Source organism: Anabrus simplex, chromosome 6 (genome assembly GCF_040414725.1).
Source record: "Anabrus simplex isolate iqAnaSimp1 chromosome 6, ASM4041472v1, whole genome shotgun sequence".
Lineage (NCBI taxonomy): Eukaryota > Metazoa > Arthropoda > Insecta > Orthoptera > Tettigoniidae > Anabrus > Anabrus simplex.
The window spans coordinates 243,423,537-243,434,496 of NC_090270.1; the positions used below are offsets into that span (position 1 = coordinate 243,423,537).

General features: G+C 39.6%; 1 non-coding gene across 1 annotated transcript; it reads right to left on the minus strand.

The window, feature by feature from the left end:
• Positions 1-831: 831 nt before the first annotated feature.
• Positions 832-908, minus strand: TRNAV-CAC (transfer RNA alanine (anticodon CGC)). The gene has a single exon. It is a non-coding gene; the product is annotated as a tRNA-Val (tRNA).
• Between the last annotated feature and the right edge of the window lie 10,052 nt (positions 909-10,960).

Below are 10,960 nucleotides of genomic sequence, written 5' to 3' on the forward strand. Positions count from 1 at the left end.
CACACGCCCAATGCCATAACTCATTACTATCTATACTTCAACAACTGCCATACTTCCTTAAGCATTGCTGAGACTGAGACTCCAGTAGAAGCTACATTTTCGTCACACCTGTTCCGCGAGGTAGATTTTTAAACACAAAATTTATATGCAGATAATTCTCTCTACCCTACATGTACTCGAAACACATGAACATTTTATTTGTTGATTTTTTAAATTTGTAATCCCTTCTGTCTGTTAGGTCATCAGCCCAGAGGCTAGCAGGGCATCGCCAGAGGCTATGCAGTTATAGAGAAGCAAAAAAACAAAACAATGGCATCACCTGAATGAGGCGTACTAGACAAGATGAGAATTGATTTCCTCATCTCTTAATCCTTTAATCCCTTAAAATACCCAACTTCTTGGTAGAGGTGGTAGAATACATTCACAATACCCTCTGCCTTCCGTATGTGGAGACTGGCAGGGGATACCACGATCTCCCAGCTTGGACGCTTAAACTGATGACCGCAGTGCCCTTAGCTGGGACTAGCTTTGCTTTCATCTATTCGCACCAGCCTCCTCACTGTCATACTTTCTATTCGAGCTCTCGTGGTCAACTCTTGCTCGTTACTGAGCTCGTTAGGTTCTGAGGCATCGGGAGTCTTACGTTTTCACGCAATTTATGGCTTTCCCTTTCCGAATTACCCAACCTCTTCTGGATTTATCGGTGTTAATAGAGGATAATCTGTTAAAACAATAATCATCACAAATCTAAACAGACTTTCAACGTATTAGGTCGTGTTACGTACATGTAGTACGTGTTTAAGAGATGTTAAGTACAGAACAAAAATGGCCAGCTGGACACCAGTGGGATCCGAACCCACAACCTCCCGATTGTGCGTCGGTTGCTCTACCAATTGAGCTATGGTGGCCTAGGCCATCTTTGTTCTGTTTGAAAGGATCTGAGCTACAGGTCTAGCACTGCTGCTAGCACACTGTAGAGTGCGTTTAAGTCGCCCGTTGTGGGGCATGTCAATGAATATTGAATTTTCACGACCGCATTGTAATCGAAACAGACTTTCAACGTATTAGGTCGTGTTACGTACATGTAGTACGTGTTTAAGGGATGTTAGGTACAGAACAAAAATGGCCAGCTGGACACTAGTGGGATCCGAACCCACAACCTCCCGATTTCGCGTCGGTTGCTCTACCAATTGAGCTATGGTGGCCTAGGCCATCTTTGTTCTGTTTGAAAGGATCTGTGCTACAGGTGTGGCTTTGCTGCTAGCACACTGTAGAGTGCGTTTAAGTCGCCCATTGTGGGACATGTCAATGAATATTGAATTTTCACGACCGCATTGTAATCTAAACAGACTTCCAACGTATTAGGTCGTGTTACGTACATGTAGTACGTGTTTAAGAGATGTTAAGTAATCCCTGAAACTGGCATGAGTTTCGCTATTTTCTTCCCATGTGTGACATTCCATTTCGTTATCTTCAGTTGCAATATACATAACGCACATAAAATTAACAGAGCTTCTAACGCTTTAGGTCTATATTTTGTTCTCAAGATAACGAATTTCGATATTTCTTAGCTTAATGAAATCACAGCCTCTTAAAACGAAGTGATTCCGGGGTTTCATAAAAAAATCACCTGCACTTTTGTACTCCAAGGAGTTAGACTACTCATTTCTCATACTAATGATGTCTCTTTGCAATTTCATTTATTGAGAAGGATTATATCTTCAGGTCCAGATTTTACTGAAACTATGACCAAGCGAGTTAGCCGTGTGGTTAGTGGTGCGCAGCTATTAGCTTGCATTCGGTAGATAGTGGGTTCGAACACCAATGTAGGCAGCCTTGAAGATTGTTTCGAGTGGTTTTCCACCAGAAAAATGCTGGGCTGTGCCTTAATTAAGGCCACGGTCACTTGTTTCCACTCCCAGCCTTTTCTTATATCATCGTCGCCTTAAGACTTTTCTTTGTCGGTGCGACTTAAACCAAATTGTAAACATAACTGAAATGAAGGTGGGTATGTAAAGGTGTTTTTCTACTTGTTTACTAGATATTGACTGTTCCCTCTTCCTACCCAAAATGGCTTGGAATATCTTCTGTGTACTTTAATTATTTAGCCTTTTCCTCTTCACTCTCCCCACTCTGTGTATGTCTTCTAAAACTTATGTACTTCACTGCAATTTACCTTCATACGGTTTTGTGTATAACGTCCAACACCTCATTCACTGTATCTTGTATATATTCAGCTTTACTCTCAGTCACATCGTAAATAAAAATATTCTTCGTCATGGTTTCCTAGTTGACCATATTTTCTTGCCATTCTACATGTCTTAACTCCTCCCCTAAATCCTTTATTTTGGCCTTCATTATTTCTAATTCACCAGCATTCTGCACAGCCTTCTCTGTTATTATTTTTAGTTCCTCTTTTACACATACTCTTATCTCCTTCACTTCGTTATACTGATCCCGAATGAGGTCTCTAGTTCTTTCCACCTTACACGCCTCTATGATTATTTCTTTGATCTTCTCTATCTCTCCCCAGCCGATTGATCGCACTGGTCCGGGACCAGGATTCATCTCGACACCCGTAATTACAAGTAGTACCGCTGCTGTCATCAGCGATATCTGCAATCCGTTGCCAGTTACTCTTCGAATATGCCGCACGCTCACACTTCACACGTCCGTGCCATCGACCTATATTCGCCTTATACTGTTGAGTAGTAATACCCATATTCCTCGCTCAGCACTTACACACAATACATCCTCTCGCTTCACATGCTAGATTACAATTCGTGTACTTTCATTGGTTGACTTGTGTGAAATTTCTAATTAGAGCTTGAAATTATATATCCTCGATGAACCTACGAAAACCACTATGTGAAGTATTTCAGCTTAGAACGTTGCCCGGTGAGGTTCTGTTATCTAAGATTCGATATTGTATGAGTAATTTGAAAGAATTCTCGCTCTTATGATGTAATCAGGTGAGCATCTATCCCACAATAGTATTTATTTAGCTTATGGAACCAGTTGAGCCGCGTAAAAATTGAGTAAGAATAACATGTCAAAGTTAACAACGAATAATTTACACGAAGAAGTCAAGATAAAACACAAAGTAGAAATCGGGAGAGAGATGTGCAATACAGAAAAACAGGCCTGGAAAGAAAAATAAGAAATACAGAAATACAGAAATGATACAATAATAAGTGAATGAATTCAGAAATGGAAAATGTGAATTAAACTAGGATGTCACTAATATGTCGCATTCTCCGGAGTTCTTCACCACATCACAGCTTGCAGACGATCGAATCTTCCATGCCCAGTGCGCATTCTGTTTATTCGGAACCACACACTCGGCGGGAGAAGAAATCCGGGCGGAGGCAGCGTAGGGTCTAAGATCGATCTCCATTTATAGGGGGCCTTACCATTCTTAATTCCAGGTTCGCAGTCCACAGTAGTTTTCATTCATCAGTTATTGAGTCAGAAGCTGAGGGAGGTGTCTGGATTTCAGTCAGGTTGAAGCAATTCTACGGGTGTCTTGGTGAAATGAAAGTCCCACAATGTTATCACAGAGCTCTTTTCGCAGGATGTACTGACTACATACATTAAGGCAGTGATAAAAGTGTGATTCCCTACCTGCCGTTAACTAGTGTTATTCTCGTTATTCTTCTGTTTCTGACGCATTTTACCACACTCTTCTGTCGTCACTGTCATCTCAGAACTCACGACTCTTGAAAATCACGGGTATCCAAATTCACGAAATCCAAGAACAGGGTTAGTCAATGCAGGTTTCTTTACTTGTGCCAGTATTAAAACACATGAGCAGGGCCAGTTCTTCTTTGAATGGATAAATGTCCACTCTACCCACATACCGACTGTAGATATTATTGACAATGTAATTGAAATTGTGTGAAAAGGTCCATTGTTAGCACCAGTAAGAACTGTGTACACTCTTGTAATTAGCACCTGTCTCGTCAAGAGGTGGGCCCACAACTTTTTTTATATAGATGAGGGATAAGCATGAGCACGTTGAAAAGTGCAGACCTCCACTTCGACATTCATAACTCCTAAACGGTACATGATATTAACAAACAGTTTGTGCCATCAGACGCCTTATTCATCGTTTTATATGTTTGTGTCTAAACTATTTCCTCGTATCTCACATATTTAGGTGGTAAATTTTAGTTCAAACATTTGAATAGGGGGAAATTTGAGTACATTTTTAACGTTTTACATCACTTTTTACATACTTATGTATAAGCTAGAATAATGAAATTTGGTCCACAGGTGGCCATTGATCGTACCAATGTGCCCACACAACTTGCTGATCCTATCATTCTTATAAAAGTGTCAAACAATGAAATATACTTGTAAAATTCATCAAATTTACGAACAAATACGGCCAAATCTAACGTATACGGGAGAGAGATACGACAAAAAGTCATAGGACCAAAGTTATAGATAACTCCAAATCGAACTGATATTGTGCCATCCGTTTTGTGATACGACTTACCGTTTAGGCAAAAAATACCTCAAAAGGAATGTCTGCACAGTCATTAAAATTGCCTCCATATTTCGATAACTTTGGGGGTAAAAAGTGAAAAATTTGAACATCTTGGAATTTTTCCGTCGGTTAGGGACTAAAAGGTATAATTTCACCAAATTTCAATTTTCTACCTCGTCTGGCAGGTTGCGCCGCCATTTTGATTCGGGGGGACGGGGTTAAAATTAGTAAATTCCTGAAAATTTTTAAGCCCACGAAACCTGTAGGTTGTCGCTTTAGATAAATTGTACGACTGCGTTCTTATGCTGAATCCAAAATTTGAGGGCCCCCAGCGTGCCCCCTTCAGGGAATTTTGAGAATTTTCGATTTTTCTAGGGATCCTGGGGTCATCAGCTTCTCCCGTACCAAGTTTCAAATTGCTGAGATTTCTGGAAGTGCCTCATTAATTCACGTCTTTTTTCATTTTTAAATATTTATATATACATCGCTCCAGACTGACTTGCTTTTAAATATATAGGTTATGTAAATCTGTGTGGTCGGTAGTGTGGTTTATTGTGTGTGAACGAACACAAGTCAATCACAAACGCCACTCTTCAGCCATGTGTATCATATTAAACATAGATAAATTTCCCGACAAGTACAAAAGTCAAACCCAGGGCACAATGATCCAAAGGTCAGTATGCCAATCGTTCAGCCACGGACTCCAACAAATTAATGAAATAGAATTAATGAAAGTAATTAACAAAAATCAGTACATTTTCCAGAAATTACGTTTATGAAGATAATAATAATAATAATAATAATAATAATAATAATAATAATAATAATAATAATAATAATAATAATAATGTTAATTTATTTTACGTCCCACTAACTACTTTAGCGATTTTTGGACACGCCGATGTGCCGGAATTTAGTCCCACGGGAGTTATTTTACGTGCCAGTAAATCTACCGACACGAGGCTGAAGTATTTGAGCTTCTTCAAATACTACCGGACTGAGCCGGGATCGAACCTGCCAAGTTGGGTTCAGAAGGCTAGCGCCTCAACCGTCTGAGCCACTTAGTCCGATTTTTGAAGAAGATATGATTCATGTCGGATTCTTGACTGGGGAATCCAAAACGGGAAAAACAGGTGAGAGGGATACACACCGACAACTAGGTATTTTTACAATGACTATTTGGTTTATTTCTAAGTGACCAGTCTACATCTATAAACTCAAAAGTAAATCACTTGTTCGTTATACAAATCTACACACTTCCACTGATCAGTAACAAAATGTGCACCAAGATACATGACGCACTCGAATGTATCGTAGAGATAGTTATATCGTCAAAATTTTAATTGAAGTGGTCATAATATGAATGAATGAACGAATGAATGAATATAAAACTCCTTTCTCCCAGCCATGGATGACAACCAACTGGGGAGAGATAATTAATTAATTAAAACCATAATATAATACATGCAGTTAGTTCGTTCGGATATTATGCAATATTTTTTGAAAAATTATAACTTTGTTACAACCTTGGCCTTCTGAGGCTTTTCCTAGACCGTAACCACGTTATCTAGTCCAGGATACCTCATCTTCTGTACTGCATATTGTACCAGGAATTTATTTGATAATAAGCCACTACTACATATTTCGTAGAGTAAGGATATCGTAATCACAGGGCACACTGGGTGTAGACCTGGGGGTGGGTACAGAGAGAGGTCCTAACTACAATGAGTTCCAAATTCTTCAAACTGAACTCATTCGCATAAGATACACCTTATAATTGTGCTGAATACAGCGAAGTTGTTACAATAGAGCTTCCTTGATGAACAGCGACTTCGCCATGGAAGGACTATCCCTCGTGTGCAGCAGCCAAACTATAGAATCACGATCCCTTGTTGACAGCAATGGATCGCCGTTGCTTCTTGAAGGTTCCGGCGTGGGGTAACCACAAACTGATTATGTTATCCACATTTAACTGCCCCCCGAGTATCGGTATAATTCACATAAACCACAGCAAAGTCAATTGTAATCTTTGTCTCGGCTCTAACTTAGAACATAAAACGTAAAATTTGAAAACTAGGTTGCACTTGAAAAAATGGTGGTGGCTTTCCACAAGAAAAATGAAATTACGTTTGACTACTATCACTTTCATAGAGTCTTACTAAAACCAAACCAAACCAAACCCCAAGGCACTACAGCCCTTGAAGGGCCTTGGCCTACCAAGCGACCGCTGCTCAGCCCGAAGGCCTGCAGTTTACGAGGTGTCGTGTGGTCAGTACGACGAATCCCCTCGGCCGTTATTCTTGGTTTTCTAGACCGGGGCTGCTATCTCACCGTCAGATAGCTCCCCAATTCTTATCACGTATTCTAAGTGGACCTCGAACCAGCCCTCAGGTTCAGGTAAAAATCCCTGTCCTGGCCGGGAATCGAACTCGGGGCCTCCGGGTAAGAGGCAAGCACGCTACCCCTACACCACGGGGCCGGCATAGAGTCTTACTACCAAATTAAAATTTGCACTGTTCATTGGAACTCATCACAACACAGTTTATTCCTATTCTCGTCATGAAATAGAACGTCTGATAGAATAACTGTATCTTAGTTTTATTTATAACAAACTGAATGTTTGTAGTGACCTACGACAAGCACAGTTCACTTGTAAATTTCACTTGTATTTGACAGGAATGTCTATGAGTGCACTTGTGTCTTTTTATATAGTGTAAATCAGTAGGAAAATCACTAGCATTCATAATTATTGCATTCCATTCCAAGCTATTATTATTATTATTATTATTATTATTATTATTATTATTATTATTATTATTATTATTATTATTATTATTATTATTATTATTATTATTGCGAAAAGTCTTTTCGCATATAAAGAAATAACATGTCACATTCACTACCGCATTCGATATACGATGTACGAAAAGTAAAATCTCTAAATATTCTGTTATTCACATCCTAATATTAAAGTTTAAGTCGAGTTCACTTAGAAAAATCACTATTATGGCTTCTAGAATACACAAAAATATTAGTTATACAAGTCTTAGAATCTCCCTCTTCATTATTTAATTCCCGCAACGAGGTTCAACTTATTGAACGTTTGTAAGTACGGTATATTCTATGTTTCACAACTCTCTCGTCAGTTAGGCATAATCTCGCCCTGCAGGCTGACTCCGTACCAAGAGGCGAACCAACATCGTTGTGTTGCCGGTATGAACTGAAGTGAGATGACGAAGAATTATTACTTTTTATATAGATCTAGCTCTGACGTAATGTCTTATAAAATTTTGAGTGTTTCCGTAATCCCTGGATCGATTTTGGCGAAAATAACTTGAGCAGACATTTGAAATGTGCACTATAAGATGCCTTTGTTTCTGAACCGACATCTCAGTTGGTTCAAGGTATAGAAAATTTCTGCTTGGATGTTTCCAGATCGTATGACGCAACCTGTTTTTGACACCGCGCTGTCGTGTGAAGACGAACGTAGCATTGTGCGGGTTGACTACTTGCTCTTTCGGGACTTTGTTAGTATGAGCGCTGAAAATACACTCGCTAATACTCTATAAATCCTTTATGACGTATTTTATTTAAGAAATACTTGTTGTACAGTCGATCCCGGTACGATATGATAGGACGAAAGCATTGAACAAAAACTCCTCCCCCTCAGTCACAGACGACCACCACTTGTAGGAAAGATCACCCGACCATCGCAATCACATGTCACTAGTATTGTTAGTTAAAACATAGCAAAGATATTCATACCACATATGAATGAATGCAATGAGATGTGAGATATACGGGTAGAAGGTGTATGTGTTTAGGGCATTTTTTACACCAAAGTTCTTAAGGAACAGATGGGACACAAGAAAAGCATGGAACTTCGTATTACATGGAATATTGTCAAGCCTCATAGAGAAGGCAAGACTAAACTTTTCGTTGGTACTTCTCTGTATTTTACTTTTGACACAGTCTAACGATTAATTTTATGAAAAGTTAACCTTAATCTCATAAATGAGTCAGATGTGCCGTAGAGGTAGTTTCATCGTCAAATATTTAATGGAATTATTCATAATTTGTGATGTACGTTCGGAATGTTTAATATCTTGACGCCATTTTTGATACAAAAATTCTTAACGTATAGACTGGACAAATAAATAGCCCTCACTAACCTATTAACACTAACTTGGAGGGTTCGATCCTGCCTCAGTCCGGTGGTATTTGAAGGTGGTTAAATGCGTCACCTTCGTGTCAGTAGATTTACTAGCACGTAATAGAACTTCTACGTGACTAAATTCCGGCACTCGGCGTCTCCGGAAACCGTCAAAGTACTTAGTGGAACGGAGAGCCAATGACATTATTATTAACAAGTATCAAATGATTACTTTCACGCATCATATTTTCGTAAGGTCATTTGTGAATGAATTAATCAATCGTCTGCAACCAGATTACCTTCAGAATTGAATTCCGAAGAAATATAAGTAACTTTCAAAGTAATCCTTAAATTACTCCCCCCTGACAATCACAACCGCACAATGCAGCAATTAGAACGTCTGCTTTGTATCTTTAACCTTAACTCCACTGTTAGGGAAAATCATAGCTGCGATTGATTTAGAAACTCTTTTTATCTCATGGTTAGTTAAATGTAGTTTGGTCCAGGGTTGGAATTCCGTGGAATTTATCCGTTTATGTATGTTGAGTTCTCATCCCGGAGGTTGGTTTTGACCCCAACAGCTCATCCATCAGCCTTTAAATATAGTAGGGAAATGAGGAGTGAGATAGTTTCCCGTTGCCATTACATCTCAGTCTGCCAAACCCACTGAAACTCCCTCACTAACCGACCCTAGGAGTGACAATTTCACACCGTTCATAACAGGGACTGGCTGCGTAAGGAATGGCATTACTAGCATCAATCATACCTCAATCACTTTCATATTGTCAAAGCCAAGGATGAGACTGAGACAGGACAAAGAAAGTAACAAATTTGTTCTAGCCTACACCAGAAGACATAGTGCACTATAAACACTGGGTCATGTCAGCAAAATAATGCCTTTTATACATGTATGCTCCCAATAATGTGACACGTAACGTTCTTTATCCTACGGCACTGATTAATGATTTCACGGTTAGAAAATTTTATAAAATTACGATTCGATATCAATAATTCGCATTAAGTTCAAGAAACATACCAAACTGCAGAGAAACAAATGTAATTCAATTTCATGTTTCATATATTTTCAAGTGTTTGCTGATATAATATTACATTCTATTATCTCAACAGACCATGCGTATTATTCCATTACCTCAGAACTTTGCAACTTGGTTAATGTGATACATTGCGGTGGAGTCCGCGGTTGATAGCAAGTTAAGTGTAAAAATACTGGAAATCTCAACCGTTAACTCGTAATCTACAGGTCTTTGGGCTGAGTGGTGGTTACATCGTATGCAAAGCCAGCCAAAGCGTGGGGTCATATTTGCATGGGAATGAAATTATGTCAATAAACGGCTAAATGAAAATTATCCTGGAAGTTTCTCTAAATGTTCACATTGTAAATATCATTGCATCGATGTACTGTTTCGGGTGATGAAGACGTAATTAGCCCTTATCCCTCGAATTAAAATTCTCTGTGTTGTCTCCACTACTCGTATTTTAAAAGTGAATTTCTATGCGGAATGGGTTTTGGCCCTTGGGTTTCGTCCATTAATAGGCTTGCCCGTGGTCCAATAGCTCTGTACTCTGACCGGCCAACCGAGCAGAGGAAAGTTGGCCACGGCTCTACCATGTCTCTACGCCTATGCATTCGGCAGACGGGCCTGGGGCACAGTGCCGGACTTCACGCCTGGCCCCACCCGGTCGGCTGTCTTGAAAATGGTTTTCTGTGGTTTTCCATTCTCCTTCACTAAGGCGAATAACGGGACAGTTCGTAGTATAGGCCACGGCCGCCCACCCCCTCACCTTCTCCGTTCATCTCCTTCACCGTAACAAATCTCCCGGCCTGAGAGACGGCGTTACCGTCTAGGAGGCCCGCCTCCCCCTTCAGGGAAGGAATGAAAACGTTTAGTACTAGTAGTTTTATGATTTAGGAGATAGCACTCGCTTTTAAATGATGTATTTAGGCTATACACGTTTACAGCAAGCTATACTGGAGGAAATAAAAGCAATATCTACAATTAAAAAATACTTTGCATTTTTATTCTTATTATTACTATCGTTATCGCATACCGATTGGTTTCGTTAATAATTTCATTGAACAAATTATCGATTAGAAGCAATTGAAAATATTTCAGTCTCTGGTTTCATACTTCGCGGTAGTTTGTAGGCTGGAACAGCTGTAAACGGCGATTTCTTGAAATCTGCATCTGTTGATTTATAATTATGCCAGCCGTCAGCATCAGGCACAGGTTGGGTTACGGTACACAAAGCCGACCATCGCCAGTTCACTTTTAGGCATCGTCAAATACTACTAG